We start from the raw sequence: 21073 nt of genomic DNA, 5'->3' as shown, positions 1-21073 counted from the left end.
AAGGTGCTGCTTTAACAGTATGTCCAAAGATTATACAAGATTATAAGAGCATTTGCCCCACATTTACCAAATTTAGAAAATTACTCCATCCCCAGAACAATATTATGTTTTCCAAACTCAGTACTTAAACTAAAGAGAGCTGGCAAAGACCACAGCAGAGATTCCGCAGCATTGGGAGGAGAGGATACCTTCTCAGTTTGAGCTTCACCAGCATGCCAGAGTTTATGCCACTTGTTTAGCGGCCATGAGCTGGGAGCTTAACAATAATTGGGAAATAGCTCTTAGCAAGAGTTTATTTTTGGAACCATGAATTTTCCCCCCACCCCTTACAAATGGATTACTGCCTTAGCTCTTTCAGTATTAAGCCCTTTGAGGCCCACTAGAATCTGTCCAGAAGCTCAAGAGGCCAGAGCACGTATGCCTGTGTAATCCAACGACAAGCAGCAGCCAGCCCAGCAAAGCCCACACTAGGGGCAGTAGCTTTGTTGAGGGCAGCAAGGCCAGTGTCTGCTTGCTTGCCAGGCCTCATGGCTATCTTCTGAAGGCAACTGTGGACCCCATGCATTTGTCGGGTCTGCCTTCAAAAAGATAGCTATTGGCCTGTGGATAAGGCCTTCGTAACAGCAGTAATCAGCAAGTTCAAAATATCACATGGCCCAAGGGATGGAACCTCTGACGTAGGTGGCAACAGTTCAAAGCTAACTGCACAGCTGTTCAGACTGACTGCATCAAATCACCATAGTCACCAAGACAATAAAAAGGGCTGTCCATTAAGCATGTCACATCATCAGCTGTGAGATACATCCCAATTAGAAATCAGTTAAAAAATGAAAGAAAAATGTGAGTCTTAGAATTAATTAAGTATAGCAGTAACAGTAACAATAGCCAAAATGTGGGTCTAGTTACTATGTGCCAGGCACTATTTAAACTTTAACTTATATTGTTTTATTTTTCTCACAACAGCTTTATGAAAGTAGGTATTATTAATAATATCCCCATCTTGCAGAAAGAAATGGAAGTAGAGTGAAATTAGAAATTAGCCCAGGACCACCTGGGTGTTAGATAGTGGAGCCAGTCAGTCTGAGTATGAACGTCTACCCTTGGCATTCTTGTAGCTCATTTGGAAAGTACAGAAACAGAGAGAGAAGCAGGAGGAAAAGTCATTTGTCATCTTATCACTAAAAGACAACATCAAAACTTTGACGCTGTTCTTTCCAGTAATAAAAAAATTCTTTTTTATTCTATTTATTTATTTATTATTATTATTTGAGAAGGAGTTTTACTTTTGTTGCCCAAGCTACAGTGCAATGGCACACTCTTGGCTTACTGCAATCTCTAACTCCTGGGTTCGAGTCATTCTCCTGACTCTGCCTCCCGAGTAGCTGGGACTACAGACATGCTGCACCACATCCAGCTAATTTTTCGTATTTTTGTAGATACAGGGTTTCGCCATGCTGCCCAGGCTGGTCTCAAACTCCTGAGCTCAAGCAATCCTCCCACGCTGACCTCCCAAAGTGTTGGGATTACAGGTGTGAGCCACCACACCCAGCCTTGATCTACCTTTTGTTGCAACAATTCTATACCCTGAAGGGGATGCACCATTCCTGGAGATACTGCAATACCAGGTTGACGGGTAGAGTGGGGCAAGTTCCTATTCCATTTCCTAGCTCCAAAAATCCATTTAATATATGATCCTCCAATAGAGAATGTGTCAGATATTAAACTGATACAAATAGACACAACACTTGATCTTAGCCAAAAGGCTGAGAAGTGATAAAATAAATTTTCTATGAAACTTTTAACGATCCATGTTTTTGAAGTGATTGTTTTATAGGAACCAAATGGAACTATTAATAATTATCAAGCCATCCAACACTCAAGAACAGCCCTACGATGGATCCTTTGAACGCCAAGACTGTTGGGAATCCCAGCCAGTTCTTCCCTTGCTTTATCCCTTCATGGGTTAGTCCAAGCCTTCCCATGGTTTGCAACATTTCCACATGGTGCAAACAAAGGCCATGCAGTCGTCGTGTGTTTCTTATGTGCCTGTGTTAGACCCTGAGCACTGTAACATGATCCCACTGAATTCTTGCAGTAAATGATCCCAGACCCCTTGAGACACCATATGGCAAGCAACCAGATATCACAAAAGTATGATTTGTATTTCTGGGCGAGCAGCGGCCTCAGAGGACTAAGATCTTCTAAGGCCTTGAAACTCTTGCAGTTGCCAGTAACTGGATGAAACGCGCAACTCCAGGTGGAAGAATGGTCATCAGCCCACCCCAGAGAGAGTCTGACAATTGAGAATGCAAGTGGGGCTTAAAGCATGTGCAAAACAAAGTTGAAGACTTTGCCTGTACTTATGACATCAGCTATTCATGCACTCAGCAAACCCAGAAAAATGGAATGCAGAGTAACTACATATTGCATGAACAAATAAAAAACATTTGCTGTGATTTTTCTTTCCTTTAAATCCATACAGAAAGAAAATATGCAGGGAGCGGTGGCTCACGCCTATAATTCCAGCACTTTGGGAGGCTGAGGTGGGCGGCTTACATGAGGTCAGGGGTTCCAGACCAGACTGTAAAATTAACTGGGAGTAGTGGCTCACACCTGTTGTCCCAGCTAATCAAGAGGCTGAGGTGGTAGGATCGCTTGAACCTGGGGGCTGAGGTTGCAGTAAGCCAAGATCACCCCACTGCACTCCAGCCTGGGCAATGGAGTAAGACTTCATCTCAAATAAAAAAAGAAATAAATAGAAGAAATAGGTATGGTGCCTTACACTGTCAGGGCCTCCAAAGACCTCATATATAACTGGGAATATATAATATAGAAATAAACTTGTGGCTAGTATAGATTTTCTCAAACTGGGTGGGGCAGGGTTGGCTCATTCTCAGGGACTTGAGAGTTTTGTGAGGAATTTTAAATATTAATTTTTCATTTTAAAGATAGCGCAAAAATTACTTCACCTATTATAAAAATATTATCTGCAGTGACAATTCATATTTGAAAAACTTTGCATGTAGAACAAGACTTGTTCCACAAAGTAGTGTTTTTCCCACTGAAGTACACAGACGTAGTTTTGAGACTTCACGAAATTTTTCTCATTACAAGGTTAATATAGTTCTCAGATGTGAGAAACCTTGGTCTGGGACATTTTTAAAAATAGAAAACTGTAAGACATAATTATAATTTAGTATTAGTCCCCCTTTACTTTCAGTTTCTCAGCTACAAAACTTTCTCCCACTCTCCCATTTCAGTGAGATGTAAAGTCAGGTGAGATTAATGTGCACTACAGCTCCATAAGAGGAAAGACAGGGGCTAAATGGAGGGAAATCATTGTTTAAGCATAAATATAGTTACGGAGGAGAAGTGCAAATCACTACAGATCAGAAAAAAGTCATTCCTACCCAGCAGCCTTGTGACAGTGAGACTATGAAACACAGGCTCAGAGCCAGCTGGTTGGCTCCTCCATGGTGGCAGAACTTCCCCAGCTGTGACCAGTACAGGAAGGCTGGGTAGACGCCATGTGGGGCTTCTACTGGGGCTAAATGAGCAAAGCAAACCCATCTGGAGAGGGTTTGCTGCAAGGAGGAGCAGGTGATAATGCATGTAAAACTGCTTAGCACAGTGCTTGGCACAAAGCAGATGATCTACACACTTTATTCATTCTGAATCTTTAGTTCAACTAAATCTTTAATGTAAAGATTGAAAGATTGAAAAAAGAATTGAACAATTTGGTTTAGCAAGACTGTTGTTTTGATTTATATCCTGGATAAGCTTTTGTTTGAACTGATACCTCAGATACAGACCAAATCAACAGTCATGTCCGCCAAGTCGGTGGTAGATAGCTACCATAAGCTAGACACACACGCCAGGTGATTTTGCAAAGGCAACCCCAGTCCTTCCCAAATCCTCCAATGTCCTATTAATTAACAGTCTCATCTCAAATAAATAATAAATAAGTAATTAACAGTCTCTCTCATATGACTCTGGAAGTTTAAAGCCCAATGTTTCTAGGAGGAAACTCCCATTCTCCAAGTGGTTTTCTCTTCAGTTCACTTTATGCCACTCTGTGGACAGAGCTCCTTCTCCATCATTTTCCAAAGCATATTTAGGGCTATTGGGCCCCTATAGTGAATTCTGCTGCTTCTCTAGAAAAATAGAAGCCGAATACTACTGCCTCAGCATTAGGATTCTTATCACAAACTCCAAGAGTGTCTTTCCATTCCTCACTCTACCTTAAATTCCTGACCCCAGACAAATTAACCTGCCAGAAAAAGAGAAACCACCTCAGGCCAGCCCCTGAGATTCATCAAAGTGAGCAATTCAAAACAGCAAGGTTAAAGTTGAAATGCTGTTTGTGATCTGACCTCTGAGGTCACACACCATCGCTTCTACCATATTTCACAGCACATGCAGACCAGCTCTGCTTTTATTATGGGAGTACACTGCACATGGGTAGGAATATCAGGAGGTAAAGATCATTGACGGCCTTCTTAGAGACTGGCTACAACTTTGCCACTGACTTTGGGCAAGTCCCATAACCCCTCTGAACACCAGTGTCCTCATCTATGAAACATAGGAATTAATAGTCTCTACCTCATGAGGTTGTTTGAAAATGAGAAAATTCATGTTAAATGCTTTTCTCTTACTAGGAACTCAGTATACATTAACCATAATCATAATAATTCTATTATCAACACTGTTGGATAATAACTAAAAGCTTTCCCACACTAAAACCATGTATGTATCAGACAAGTCCACAGAGAAGTCCATATCGCTTAGGCAGTGAAGTGGGGGAGTGTACAAAGCTGCTCACTCCTTCACAGATTCACAGAATGTTACAGCTGCCCATCTCTTACATCTCTCTCGCTGCTCCACTAAGCACACATTTCAACTCTATATTGAACAACTTACAGTTTCATGTCATTCTACATTTTAAGTCTTTGTACATGCACCTCCTTCTGCATAGAATGCTCTTTCCAGCTCTCAAATACTTCACCTAACTTCAACTCATCCTTTACTTAATAAATACATTGATTTGTTTTCCTAAGCATTTTCTTTTTCTTTTTCTTTTTTCCTTTCTTTCCCCTGTATGTGTATTTATCCTTCCTTTTTTTCCCTGTTTTCTTTCATCTATTCAACAAATTGCTACCAAGTGCTAACCATGCACCAGGAAAAAATGGACAAGACGAAAGTCCTCGTTCCTGTCTAAAAGTCTTGATCCTCCCTAAAAGAATCCGATTCTTTTAGAGAGGAAAAACAAATCTGGGACAATAATTCTCAAACTTTTGGACTCAGGACTTTACCCTCTTAAAAATTACGGAACCTCCCAAAGAGCTTTTGTTTATGTGGATTATATCTAATGATATTCACTGTAATGGAAGCTAAAATTATGTAATTTATAAAAATATTTATTTAAAATAATGACAGATTGACTAAGTGTTAACATATCTTTTAATGAAAACCAGCTATGTTTTCTAAAACAAAAAAAGTAATGAGAGGAGTGGCATTTTTACACGTTTGAGAATCTCTTTAATGTCATGTTTAATAGAAGAAAGCTGTATCCTCCTATCTGCTTCTGCATTTGGCTAGTTATGATAGCATTTGTCATTTACCTCTGGAAAATTCCACTGCGCATTCATGAGAGAATGAATAGAAAAAGTCAAAAAACATTTCAGTATTATTACAAGCAGTTTTGATCTTGTGGACTCTATAAAAAGGACTTGGGGATCCCTAAGCATCCCCTTGCCCATACTTTCAGAAGTGCTGATTTGGAGAGTCATAAATTTATACTTTAAAAAAAGGAAATAAATTAAACTATGTCTTGGATTTTTCTTCTAAAAGTATATCTATTTTTATACTCTTATAGCAGTAGTTCTCAACTTTTAGTGTGCTTAGGAATATTTTGGAGGCATAGCTACAATGCTGATTTGGCTTCTACCCCAAAAATTGCTGATTCCCTAAGTTTGGGCTAGCACCTAGGAGTGTGCACTTTTTAACAAGTTCTCTCTCCAGGGGCTCTATCCCCAGATAATAATAATCCATGCTGCATTATTTGAGAAAAACCATTCCAGAGCAAAAAAGATCTTGGATATTTTACAAAACTAAAGCATTTCAGTAAGATGAAATTTTAAATTTTGAAAAGTATGTGGCTTAAAACAGAGAGAGATTGAGAAAAGAGAGACCCATTTCTTGTGATACACACAGGTCCATTCTACGGTTACTGCACCAAGAATATGTGTTATGGCTAAGATGTGGAATTTTTCTGTTCTCCAGATTTTGCTATAGCTAACGGTCCCTTAAATCATCTAAACACAGTTCTTCATTCTACTAATAAGATATTTACTTTATGGCACTAAAAAAGAATTTCTAGAGGTAGCTAAAGATATCATTAAAACTTATAAAAGAAAAACACATTAACGTAGTTGTTCTTTGCCTAAATACAATGACAGTGATTAAATTCATCTTTTCATTCATTCATTTATCAAAGAGTCACAAAGCTAGGTCCTGGAAATATTAATATATTTACCCCACAGGCTCTCCCATTTTTATTACAGGCACAATGACCCACCAAGCTATTCAAGCTGGAAACCCATGAGTCACTCTTAGTATCTTCCTTTTCTTTATATACTCCGTTTCTCATCTATGAACTAGTGCTGAACTCCAAAATATACCTCAAACTTGTTGACCTCTTTCTATCTCTACCACCTCCACTTTAGCCAAGCCACTATCATCTTATGCCTGGACTCCTATAATTCTTCCTAACTGTTCTAACTGTTCATTCATTCATTCAATACTGATGAGTACCTACCAAGTACCAGGAACTTTTCAACACTCTAAAGACAGAGCAGGGAAAAAAAATAGGCAAAATCCCTGCTTTATGGAACTTTCATTTGGATGGGAGACAGACAAAAAAATGAATTATACAAATAAATGTGGATATGTTAAGTAGATAATTAGGTATACAAGTCAGGTGTTCAAGGGAGAGGTCAGGACATATTTTAGTATTCTAGAAGGTCCAAGAACATGTCAAACACTCATCTGCATCAAGGCCTTTGTGTATATTTTTCCCTCTACATGGGACCCCCTTATCCTTACATTTTTTAAAAAATTGGTGCCTTCCCACACCTTAGCCTATGTGTTATCTACCTAGAGAGGTTGTCCCTGACCACCCAATCTAAATTAAGTCCCCTCCTATAATTTCCTCTCATTAACACCTGTTTATTTTCCTTCTTAGCCCATACCATAACTTGCAAAGTACTTGTCTATTTATTGTTCTCTCAATATTAAACTGTAAATTCTATCTTTATTGTGTTCATTATTGAATATTTAGTGCCCATCACATAGTGGACAGATATTTTGGTTAGGACTCTACCAGAGAACAGAGCTTGCAGATGTTATGTAAATATATAAATACACACACATACACACACAACGCACATATAGAGAGAAAGAAAAATATATTGCATGAACTACAAAAGGATCTTTTATTTCTTTTAATTATCTTTTTTTCTTTTTTGAGATAGAGTCACAGTCTGTCACCCAAGGCTGGAGTGCAGTGGCATGATCTTGGCTCACTGCAGCCTCGACCTCCTAGGCTCAAGAGATCCTCCCACCTCAGCCTCCCAAATAGCCGGGACTATAGGTTCGTGTCACCACACCTGGCTAACTTTTGTCTTTTTTGTAGAGACCAGGTTTTGTGGTTTTTGCCATGTTTCACAAGCTGATCATGAACTCCTGGGCTCAAGGGGTCCACCCACCCCAACGTCCCAAAGTGATTACAGGCATGAGCCATCACGCCCAGCCTTCCTTGGATTTGTTATTTTTAGCACCACTTGAGTGATATGCTTAGTTTGTTCTTTTCAGTCTTTCTTCTATATCTTTCCCTTCATGCGCTGCCTGCCATAGATGGAAAAATATATGGATACAGGACATAACCAGAAAGAATATAGTCTTACTCACAGCTGATCGTAAACAACTTTGAATGCAGAGGATGGCATTCTGGAAAGTATTTCTCCTTGTTGATTGCTTTTTAGTCCATGCAAAATCGTCCCCAGATAGGACCCCGTAAGTCTCCTCTTCTGTTGATCTCCCTTAACCCTTTCATCTCTAAGACTCCCACGTCCTGAAAGCTTGCAGGACATTCTTCAGGGAGCCAAAGCACTTAGCACTGGTCCAAGCTCAGCAACTCCTGTTAGCCCCTCAAAGTCAAAGCTGGTAAAACCCCTTTGCTCTACACCAAGCTTATTCAACTCAAGGCCCATGGCCCACGTATAGCCCAGGAGGGCTTTGAATGTGGCCCAACAAAATATGTAAACTCTCTTAACGTATTACAAGCTTTTTTTTTGCAATTTTTTTTAAAGCTTATCAGCTATCGTTAGTGTATTTTCTGCATGGCTCAAGATAATTCTTCTTCCAATGTGGCCCAGGGAAGCCGGAAGATGGGGCACCCCTGCTCTAGCCCAACACATTCTTCATTCCTAAAAGGTAAACATGCCTCTCTCTTATTTATATACCCCATCCTTCACAATTTCACAGTGTCATTACTATGCAATATTTTTCAGAAAGACTCCCCACAATAATGAGGAAAAGGCAGATTGAAGAGAATCAGAGATTGCTGTCTCTGCACATTACTTATGACACAGTTTTTGTAATTTTTCCTTAGTAGTCTAAACTCACAAGTTTGATAACATGTGCTTACATTAGCATTGATTTTTAACCAGTTGCAAATATTTGCTTTTATTTCTACTTTAACCCAAGATTACTTAGAAAAGTTTTTTTTAATTTTTTAACTTTCAAGTTTACTGTTTATTTTTTATTTTTGACTATCTTTTTTGTTAATTTCTGTTCTTACTACATTGTGATTAGAAAATGAGATTTCCCTTTGAGGCTTAATGAACATTTCAAATTTTTTGAAAAGCTAGTTAGCAAGAATTCAATGATTTAAGTACAATTAAAACATTTTTAGTCATTCAGGTATTCAAATATTCCACATATATTTGAAAAGAATGCAAATTACCTATGGTCAAACTTACAAGTGGTTTATTCATATCTTTTATAGCTTTACTAATTTTTCTTTCTCTGATCCAAGAAAAAAAGCATTAAAATATGTTACTACTGTGGATTTGTCAAATTCTCTGTTTTCTATCAATTTTTCTTTTATGTATTTTGAAGCTACATTGTTTTATAATTTTGGTAGATTATATCTTCACTAATAGAAATATTTCTTTTGTCCCATTGAATGATTCTGTCCATTAATAATTAATACTAATGGTTTGTTCGTATGTTTAGTATTTTCTTGTACTTTTTTCCCCTCTCTTCTTTTTGGTTTATAACTCAAAAAATAGCAGGTAGCCAGATTTTTTTTCTGTTTTCCTTCTCAGCATCTTTGTCTTTTAATGGGGAAGTATAACCAATTTACATAATTATCAATCTGATATGCCTTTTCTTATCGTTGACTTATTTTTAACGTTTTCTTTTTATCATTTTCTCATTTTTCCTCTCTTTTCTTTTGTTACATTAATTTTTTTGCCCACTCTTTTTATTTATTTGAAAGTTACAAGTCCTACATTTGTTTGTTTTTTTTTTTTTTTTTGGTTACCCTAAAAGTTGCAATTCACTTTAAAAACTCTGTTTGCCTATTTGTGTCTAGATATAATCTGTATGTTTTTTTGTCTAGCTACACAAAACAAAAATTTTAGCATGTTTTCACTTACTTCTGAATTCTTCATATTTATCTTCTAGTTAACATGATGTTTGATTTTATTTCTAGATTGCTATGTTTTTTTTCACATTATGCATGAGTGATTATCTAGACATAACTATGTGCTTTAGCAATTTCTTGGCTTATTATTGCTTCTGTAAGCTAAATATTTTCTCTCTTAGATTCATTTTCTGTCTTAGTGGATTATATTCTTGAGTAATCCTTTCAGAAGAAAAAATCTGTGGGTAGCAAACCTTTGAATACCTACATAACTAAAATGTTTTAATTGTACTTAAATCACTAAATGCTTGCTAATCATCTAACTTTTTAAAAAAACATTTAAGCTCAAAATTGTCTTACAGAATTTCAAAGATATTACTTCATTGTCTCCTCACATTCAGAGCTGATGATGAGAAATCCAAAGTTAATCTGATTTTTGTTTCTTTGGAGATATGATTTTTTTTCTTATTGGATGCTTTTAGGATTTTCTCTTTATTCATGGACAATTAAATACAATTTGATGGATGCTTTTCAAAAATCCTACCCACTGTCCATTGGACCCCTTCATCTGAAGACTCTTGCCTTTCTTTAGATATGGGAAATCTGTCTGCCCTTTTCTTCCTCCCTTCCACTCTTCCTCACTTTCTCCCTATTTTTCATTCCTTCCTTCCTTTTTCCCGTTTTTCTTTCCTTCCTTTCTTTCTTTTTCTTTCTTTCTTTTTTTCTTCTTCTTTCCGTTACCTCTACTCTCTCTCACTTCACTGTTCCTTCCTTCCCTCTCTTCTCCCTCCCTTTCCCTCCTCCTCTGAGTGGAACTTCTGAATTGGGCTAAATTATGAGAAAATTCTTCATCTAGATCTTCTAATTAATGTTTACATTTGTCCATTCTTCTATTAGGCTTATGTACTGAACTTTTAGTTTCTGTGATCAAAAATTAAAGACCAAAAAAACCCAAAACTATGTAATTTTTTTCTAGTTGCCTATCTTGTTGCATTTGAATGTATATCAATGTGCCTCTACTATCACACTGAGGATATTAACTACAACTATTTTGGAGTCTTTTCTGTTTATTCTATTTACTCTGAGTCTGACTGTTTGTTGAGCTTGGTGCCTCACTTTCACAGAGTTCCTCAAATGTTTGGTGATTCGTGGTTGTGTTCTTAACTTTTTTTTTTTGGCAGAGTCTCGCTCTATTGCCAGGCTGGAGTGCAGTGCCGGGTTCAAGCCATTCTCCTGCCTCAGCCTCCCGAGTAGCTGGGACTACAGGCGAGCGCCACCACATCCAGCTAATTTTTGAATTTTTAGTAGAGACGGGGTTTCATCATGTTGGCCAGGATGGTCTCTATCACCTGACCTCGTGATCCACCCGCCTCCGCCTCCCAAAGTGCTGGGATTACAGGCTTGAGCCACCCCCCCATGCCGTGTTCTTTGTATCGGCGGTTCTGCATATGCAGGTCTGTGAATTCTGCTGCTGTTGACTACAGCTTGCCTCCAGGGACATAAATAGATAAAAGATGAGTAACTTCCGATGTGGGGTGGGATGGGACTTGTGGCCAAGAGGAGGTATTCTAACCATTGTCTTCAGTGTGAGAGGTTTTCCCACCCACCTTGGAAATTGACAGCCATGTGGTAGCACTGCTTTGTCATTTCATACAGGGCCCATCTAAGGTGTCAAATAGCTGCTGCCCACCACTTTGTGTGCCCAAGAGAAAGGGGACAGGCTAATTTGTACAGCACACTTATCAGTATTACAACTGTATTTGATCTCTGTTAAGAGACCTGTGAGATATTTTTTAAAGCCCCCTTAAAAATACTTTTGCTTTATGATTTGCAAATTGTATTAAGAAACGTCTAAAGAAATATGCAATTGTTTTAAAAAGGTAAAACTAGCCCTTAATCATATTCCTGGTGATGTTAATTGTTCTCACAGAGGGAGAATTACAGCTTTGATTAAAGAAAAAAAGTAAGCAAATGCAAAAGAGTTACATCTTAAGTCAGACCTTATTTTAAGAATTTTTTGGGGGGACATTATTACCATTATCGGCAACACAAAAACTAAAAGGAAAACCAAGTGCCCACTTAACAGAATAGATCTTCAAGATTTCTATGTAATTTGAGGAGAATAAATGGGAGACAGAAAAAGGAATAAGCTCAAACCAAGGTCATTCAAATGATATTTTAAAAAAAACCTTACAAAGAAAATCTTATTACTGTTACATAAAACGTTTAATGTTTGTGACCACTAGAATATTGTATTTGGTTAGGGTTGCCAGGCATTCTTTACCTACAGGGCATATCCAGTGTTCTGTAATGACTTTGTCAGAACATCTTAAACGCCCTGTATTCGGCTTTTTTCTCCCCAATAAATTAGAATAATTCAGCAGTTAGAGCTATTTTTCTGCCACCATAATAAGTGCTTAAATTACTTAAATGGCAACATCAGCTAAAAAGCATACCTTTGCAAATAAACATCTGGACAATCCCTCATTGTCTCTCCTGCAGATTTCGCTAACAGAGGACCAAAAGAGGAAACTGGGAATTAAAAGTAGTTATTTTTCATATTTAAGAAAGGACAAGACCTTTTTTTTTTGCCACATTTACAAGTTATAAATGAGTAAGCACTTGTTCATTCTGAGACCATTTTGTACAGGGCACACAGGCTCTGAAAATCAGTCAAACAGCCATAGCTTCACTCCTATGACCATGCTTCTGATCATCAATCAGTCAGAAAACACCCTCCCTACAAGCTTCTGAAATGGAGCAAATCCTTGAGAGCCCCGAGCTTCTGAAAGCCAGTCAGACTCAGCAATCTGAGATGGCCCACCCTTCCAGACAACAGCCAATCAGCAAAGGCCTCCCTCTAGTAACCGTGCTCCAGTCAGCCAGTCAACAGCAGCCTTCCTCTGGTGACCATAGTAAGATGGCTGAAAATCCTTCGGTCTCTGCGCAACTCCCTTCTGAAAGTCCAGCAGTCCGTGAATGTCAGGATTCTCAAAACCTATATAAGATGAACTCTGGCTTTGCTCCAGACTGTCTTACAAGCACAATACCAACTGTATCTTATAAGTTATCTTCAAGCTCTTTGTGTAATTGCAGTTGTTCATTGAGCCCCAAAATTCTCAGCTATAGGTCAGATGTGGCTCATGCTGGTAATCCCAGCATTTTGGGAGGCCAAGGCAGTAGGATCTCTTGAACTAAGAATTTGAGACCAGCATGGGCAACCAAGCAAGATCTCTATCTCTACCAAAAAGTTTTTTAAAAATTAGCTGTTTGTGGCCCCAGTTACTTGGAAGGCTGAGGCAGGAGGATCATTTGAACCGAGGACTTTGAGGCTGTGATGAGCTATGATATACCACTGTACTCCAGCCTGGGCAATGGAGACAGTCCCTTAATATATATGTATATTATATTAGTTACATTATGTATATAAATATATATACTAAACCAATATACTAATATATATATTATATATATTAATTAATTAATATATATATTATATATATTAGTATATATATAATATATATATTAGTATACCAATATACTAATATATATATTAGTATATTGGTATACTAATTTAATATATACTAATTTAGTATATACTAATATGTACTAAATTAGTATATATTAGTATATACTAATTTAGTAATATAATATATAAGTATATATATTAAAATATATATATTAGTATATGCATGTAATATATATATTAATATATATATCAGCATATACTAACAGCTGTGCGTAAGAGAGGTATTATTTCTTCAACTAGTACCAAAGAAAATATCTTAGCGCTCAAATGACTATTTGAAGGTACTGCTATCAGAGCATTTTTCGATCCCAAAATTGCAAGCAAATATTTAAGTGCTAGGACAAAATCTACAGCAATAATAAAAAATCTATAATAGCTGCATTTACTCTGCAGATTATCAAAGATCTAAATGCCTCACTTTGTGGCATAGCCAAGTGTGAATAAAAAAATCATGATCAGAAAAAAAAATGTCCTATTTCTTGTGCAATACTTATTTTGAGGAAAAGGATTGGTTATAAGGCTATTGTGAGTAAAATCTTCCAGAAGAGACTTCAGAAACATTGGAAAATTTTAGTGGACTTTATTAGTAAGCTAGGAATTGATGAGATAAATTGTATAGCTTTTGGTGGGGACCATGCAAATGTATGTGAACAGGTACAGAACATGTGTAATCAAAGCTAAAGCAAAGCATGGATGATTCCATAGAAGGTGTTGGCTCTCCTGTCCATATTCTGCATGATGCTGTTCAAATAACATATGACATTCCTTCTACTGATATTGTTACGACATTGTTATGAAATTCTTCTCTTCAGCATCTATGCAGCAGGTCCCCAAATAATACCATTTTGTTTAACATTTCCTTGTAACGATGAAAAAAATTGCCTAAATTGTCACAGTAGGAGTGTGTGTGAGGGCACCCTGCAGTGGGTTGGCATCCTGGCCAGCGTGGGTTCCCACCTGTGCCCTGAGCTGCCGGGATAGACTCTGGCCACCCTCGACTCTGAACTGGAACAATTGAGTAAATAATTATCTTGTTTGTATTAATCTTTCCTAAATGTATTTATGTTTACATTTATTTCAGTGTTTAGTATTAGAAGTGTTTTGGGACTTTATTCAGAAGTTTGACGATGTTTTTGTGACCAGAATATGCCGTAGAAACTTTACTTTTGTTTATATCAATCAGCCAATGGTGAATTAGTTTCATTATATCGCTTAGTCACAGTTTCTAAGAACCTATGGAAGACCTCAAGTGAGGACTTACTGTACTGAACAAACAGCATTATTCTGTTCTCTCAAATTCAAAACCTATTGACTCTCTTTAACAAATGTATTTGGGAGAATTTTCAGTATGAAATCATACTTTAATTCAGAAGAAAAGACCTCCATATAATGTGGTCTTTTGTGACTGAATTCTTTCACACTTAGTGTAATATTTTCAAAGTAATCTATGTCGTAGCAAGTTTTTTTTGAGTCAAGGTCTTACTTGGTTGCTCAGGCTGGAGTGCAATGACGTGGTCATAGCTCATTGCAGCCTTGAACTTCTGGGCTCTAACAGTTCTTCTGCCTTAGCCTCCTGAGTAACTAGGACTATAGGTGTGCACCACCACAGTCAACTAATTAAAAAAAAATTATTGTAGAGATAAGGTCTTGCTATATTGCCCAGGTATAGCAAGTGTTAGGACTTCATTTCTTTTTATGGCCGAAAATATTCCATTGAATTTATGTATCACATTTTGTTTATCCATTTACAACTGATGGACATTTGGGTTTTTGCTATTTGGGTTGTTACTTAAGGGTGGAATTACTGGGTGATATGGTAAGTCTATGCTTAATCATTTGAGGAACTACCAGACATTTGCCAAAGTGACTGTACTGTTTCTCGTTGCCACCAGCAGTGTGTGAGGGTTTCAATTTCTCCACAACCTCTTCAGCACTTGTTATCTGACTTTTATTTTCTAGCCGTCCTAGTGGGTATAAAGTGGTGTCTCACTGTGGTAACAAGAACGAACAGACAGAATTCGGTTAGCTTCTACTGTAGTAATTGCTAGAGGAGGCAGAAGACAACTTTAACTAAAATAAAAATAAACAAATAAATAAGCACCCATTCAAGAGGATTTTTTTAAGTATAAAAAGGACTTTCTCTAAGAAGCATTGTTTTTAGGTTAAGTAACCAGAAAAAAAAATGGAAAAAGAGAAAAGAAGTAGTTGAGAATCAAATTAATGGTGTGATAATCAAGTGGAAAAATATTTAAAAACAAAGAGCAAAACTTCTGACCTATGTAAAGACTGAAGTCACCACCTTGAAAAGGTTTGCTGAATTTCAAGGCGGGTTAGAAAAATAAGTAATATGTCAATATCTGGATATAGCCTGCTAAGTTTCTGAATTGCAAGAATAAAGAGAAAATCTTTCATGCTTCCAGACAAAAGACAAACTCTCAGATTGGCGTCAGACTACTCAAATACAGTGATAGAAGCCAGAGGATGGTGGAATTAATATCTACAGGATGTCGAATGAAAGGAGTGCAGTCTAAGAAGGTTACTCTCAGCCAAGATGCCATTAGCCTCTTAAAATAAAAAGCAACCTATTGATCAATATATTATGAGTTAGATAATATATCCCACACATATCTTAGCTGAGGCAAATACTAAGAAAGGAGACCTCAAGTTCAGGGAAGCTCAAAAGAAGATGAAAGAGTGATGCACAATTATATTATTGCTTAAATATAAATAAATAGTGCTACAGAGATTAGGAATTTTTTGTCAATGAGAAATAAAGTCTTAAAATTGAAGACATATGAGAGAAAAATTTAATAGTGTAAAACTAAAAATACCAGGGAATCTCAGCAAATAGGAAAAGTGGGAGGTAAGTAAGGAAGCTTAGCATTTGAAAGTTTATTTAGTGACTGAAAAAGCAAAAACATCATGGGGATGAACAGAGGGCAATAGAACCCTTTGGTGTCTTATTTTTATTCAATAGTAGAAAATATTTATTAGGACTATGAGAAATTAGAAAATGACCTCCAATGGAATGGAAAAGTGAGAACTTCTAAAATAACAGTCACTTCCCAGGGGAAGTTGGGAAGAGCCTCTGGAAGTTTGATGCCTCAGGGCTTAGTTTCCTGGCTCAGCCACAGCCTGAAATCAGGATATTTTGCTGGTCTCCTGATCAAATTTGTGAGAAAAACCTGCTAGAGAAGCAAAGCAGCAGAATGCATGGAGCACAAACTTTGGAGTCAGATAGAACTTGGTCTCAATCAGAAATCTGCCTCTTTGCAGCTTGCTCTGAGCCTTTGATTTTCCTTATCTGTAAAATGGGGATAAAAGCAGCTCCCTCACAGATTGTTAAGAAGACCAAGTAAAATAATATGTGAATATGCAGTGCAGTGCCTAGCACGAGTAGCTGTGCTACAAGTCATTTTTATTTTATTATTACTCTAATGATGTATTTATTATTATTATTTCTTACCCTAGCCTGTTCAGATACTCTGACACTTAGAGGACCAGGTCGGGCTCAGCTGGTGAGCCAGGGGCTTTTGTTTCAGCATCCTGACCCCTGTATTAGTTCTTCCCTTTGTGACTTTGCTGTGCAATTTCAAAGCCATTCTCTCATGCTGAGATGACCCAGGATCTTTCTAAAATCTCACCTCTCACTTAGCCTGGCTATTTGGACCACTGTTTATTTGAATCATTGAAAACATTTTTAAATAAATTTGTTCACCAATTTATTTACATTTTGTGGAGTGAAGACAGAGTGAAAGAGGTAAAAAGAGATTATTTTATGGCTATTTTGAAAGAAATATGTGAAAATTACTTTAAGTAAAGAATTTTGATTCCAACCATTTTGGATTTTGAAGTTAAAAGAAATGAGATTGAGTTTGACTTTCTCAGACTAAAATTGACACCTATATATTAAAAATAATTGTTTTCCCATTGAGACTACTTCAGTTTCCTGCTGTTATCTGATATGGGTACGGAAAGATGCATCAGACTCAAACACAGTTAACAGCTCAGATTAACTGCATCTATCTTAAAATATTGTAGATGGAAAAAAATGATGTTCTTGCAACCGAGGGCTGAATTAACATATGCAGATATATTTATATCTTGGAGAAAGATAAAGTATAACAAAATAAGCAGAACTAGATTTTCATGAAGCAATAAAACTACATTTAATGATTCGCACAAGGATTCTTCTTTCTGAAACAAATGTGACAACTCTTCCCACAGTATACCTAAGAAGACTGCTGTGTTTGCTGCATAACAATCTATTTACCCAAGCAAATTAGTGAATCTGTGTTTTATTATCTGAGACATTCACACGGAATAGGCTGTCCCTAGAAAGCACCGTGGATACCATCATTAGCTGCATTTATTTTTCTTGCCCCTTCACACTCCAATTTCCCTTCTGGTCATATTCTACGGGTAACAATGCAATTCAGTTTGATAAGAGAATTAGTATAAATCAGACTAGTTCATAAATTCCATTTCCCTGTAACACTGCCCCATATCAAATTTCACTTTAATCATCCTAAGATATGTTTCTTCCTGATTTGTCTAGGTCAAATGTATAAGATCCCTTCTCCTTGGAGCTTGGTGGAGATTTAACAGTAATCTTTGATCACTTTTTCTCTGCAGCCAATCCACAATCAGATCCTTTGAATCCTGCCTCTGCAATGGCTCACCTGTCCCCTTACTTCCTGTCCATTTCCACTGCCAACTCCTAGTCAAGATCTTCCTGTCAAAGCTCCTGCAGGGACCTCTGAAATGACTTTCTTGTCTTCAGTTCTCTCCTTCCAACAAATTCATACAAAGAACCAGGTAAAATGTCCTGATGACCAGCTCTGATCACATCACTATTATGTCTGGATCTCTCGTCTTTATTTACAGAATGAAATCCAAAGTCTTCAGCCTTTGCCAGCTGCTTTTCCACTCAGCCTTCCACTCTCACTATGCCCTCTAGTCAAATTGGACTCACAACTTGCCAAACTAATGAAGCCTCCTTAAATGGATGAGACACAGAAGTATATAAGCCTTGGCCACCTTAAGACTTTCCATCTCCCTACAGTACCCTGTCCTTCAGGTCTACATGTAAAGATACAACCCATCCTTTAGGCAGAAAAGTTCCCACTCTCAACTCCCATAGTCCTCAGTTCATATATCTTTCATTTGTCATTATTCTTATTGGTTTGATATTTATCATGTGTGTGGGGGGGGTGTGTGTGTGTGTGTGCATGTGTGTGCGTCTGTGTGTGTGCGTGTGTGTGTGTATGTGTGTGTGTGTGTGAGAGAGAGGGAGATACTCCTGTTCAGGATGGAAGCTGTGTTTTTAGATTTGCTACAACTCCTTGCAACAAGGTCTAGCATCTCCGAGGGATCAACAGATGTATGTTGGAGAAATAAATTATTTTATTTACTTAATTGGTCTCACTGATAGCAGACTTTCTACAATTTATTTAACTGCAAACTTAGTTTCCTAATAGAGTTCTCTGACATTTGGGCAAATTTTATTGTATTATGGATAAAAACATTTTAATTATATATCAGCAAGTTTTGTGTGTGTGTGTGTGTGTGTGTACAAGCTATAGGTATTTATTTTTCTGTTGGTGACAATCTGGCAGCCAACTTAGGAGCTGCCTGTGATAGAATATATGTCCTACTGGCCAGGAAATGATTAAGATGGCTCTGGGAACAACTTAGACCAGGGTCAGATAAATTCTCACAGCTGCTAGGCTGTGTTCTGTAGGGAAGGAGTTTGACAAGGGAGACGGAGTGCTTCCCAGCAGATGATGCTGCTGGCAATCTGGGGTGGGTGCCATTTGTGTCTCCCAACATGTCCAGAGAGAGCAGGTGTTTCTTTGTACTGCACTTTTCTTATTTATACACATAATGGGTGTCCCCTGATTCTTCAATTAATGGGAGTCATGAATCCTTTCAGTACCTCAACTTCTGGCCAAAGGAAGAACTTTGTCTGCTCCCACCAAGAAGGAGGTGCCTCGTCCTTTCCCGTTAATGGGCACCTTTCCTGTTAACCTTGCCAGCATATGGCCACTGCTGCCCAATCTGGGAGGATGTCTCTCTCCCTTATTTGCTGATTGTGGCTGCCTTGTCCCAGGGGCTTTCTGCTAGGGTGATAACACATTGTTCTTGAACAGAGAGAAATAATGTAGAGGGATTATCTTGTCCTAAAACTTTGTGTTGCCTCACAGAGTGGAAATGTACCTTTTGAATGCTCTGTATGTTCTCTGAACAGTCTGTTGTCTCTATCCACACACAACTTTGAAGTCATTTATCAGGAACATCACTGTTAAAGGGGGTGAAATGGTGGGGACGTGGTTACTCTGGAGACTGAGAAAAAACAGATGGAGCACTGTCCTCTCTGACAATTAGGCTTAAATGATTCTTGAGTGGATTCCCCAGTGGGAAGAATCCACTATCACCCTAGCAGAAAGCCCAGTAGCCCAGTAGAAGTTAATGACAGAGCAAGGTTAGAAATCAGGACTCTTGGTTGAGTGTTCTTTCTGCTCCTTGTAGAGGTTTGGCACAGGCTGGGAAACAAAGTTAAAGGACGAACAGACTAAAATTCCAAGGAGTTACTACGAACAGTGACCATGTTGTTCCTGGCTGTTAATACAACATGCTTCCCAGAAGGGAATCTCTCCTCCCCAGTCTAATAAAACTGGCTACCACAGTTGTGGTAGAGTGGAAAAATCCCACAAAATAGACATGTGCCAGAGTTTCTGAAATTTGAGACACCAAAGATCAAAGGAACTCTTTAAAGACCTCATTAAATCCTGTGGATTAAAAACAAAAAGAAGTAATCAGGCAGGCAAGACTATTACTGAAATCCCAAGATGTATAGTAAAATTTCAAAGCCTGGCTGGCTTAATTGCTAGAGGAGTTGAAGGGTTGGGAGGCCCTAATCCAAGACCACTTAGTCTATCCTTCACCCCTCACTAAATGTTTGTGTCTGGAGCAAATCTAGGGAATCCTAGGGTTCTGTGGAGCTCAGTTTTTGTTTTTAATCCTTTAATTGAATGATAAGGAAGCTAGAAGCCCAGTAGCCCAGTAGAAGTTAATGACAGAACAAGATTAAAATTCAGGACTCTTGGCTGAGTGTTCTTTCTGCTCCTCGTAGAGGTTTGGCACAGGCTGGGAAACAAAGTCAAAGGAGAAACAGACTAAAATTCCAAGAAGTTACCATGAAATAATTTAGGCATATGAGTTAGAGTAGAAGAAACTCCCATTAATAGTAATGAACATGATTTTTCTTCAAGTCTATTCTGTAGACATTCTGAATCAGAATGCCCTAGATTTCTGGGAAATATTGTTAAAAGTATGTATTTCTGGTTTTCACCCTAAACCCGCAGAATTGGATTCTCTCGAGGTGAGTCTAGGAAACTGCATTTTTAGAAACTCCCCTAGTGGCTTCTTACACTGACAGTGGCATACTCTATCCCTGCCAGCCATGGCCTTCAGGCCAAAGCAGGATAGGTTAGTACTTAACAGAATATGTCAGCTGCATACCATCTCCCATAACTGCTGTTACTTGGTTTTTGACTTTTAAAAATACGTTAGGTAAGGACCAGTGTGATGACTCACACTTGCAATCCCAGCACTCTAGGATTCTGAGGCAGGAGGATTGCTGTAGCCCAGGAGTTTAACACCAGCCTGAGCAACACAGCAAGACCTCCATTGCTACAAAAAAAATTTTTTTTAAATAGCCAGGTATGGTGGTGCACAGCTGTAGCTGCAGCTACTTGGGAGGCTGAGATGGGAGGATCACTTGAGCCCAGAAGTTTGAGGCTATAGTGTGCTATGATTGCACCACTGCATGC

General features: G+C 38.0%; 1 non-coding gene across 1 annotated transcript; it reads right to left on the bottom strand.

The window, feature by feature from the left end:
- Positions 1-1588: 1588 nt before the first annotated feature.
- Positions 1589-1775, bottom strand: LOC118151712 (U2 spliceosomal RNA). The gene has a single exon (XR_004740145.1). It is a non-coding gene; the product is annotated as a U2 spliceosomal RNA (small nuclear RNA).
- Positions 1776-21073: the final 19298 nt, after the last annotated feature.

Source organism: Callithrix jacchus, chromosome 2 (assembly GCF_049354715.1).
Source record: "Callithrix jacchus isolate 240 chromosome 2, calJac240_pri, whole genome shotgun sequence".
Lineage (NCBI taxonomy): Eukaryota > Metazoa > Chordata > Mammalia > Primates > Cebidae > Callithrix > Callithrix jacchus.
This window is presented reverse-complemented; position numbering and strand designations above follow the sequence as displayed.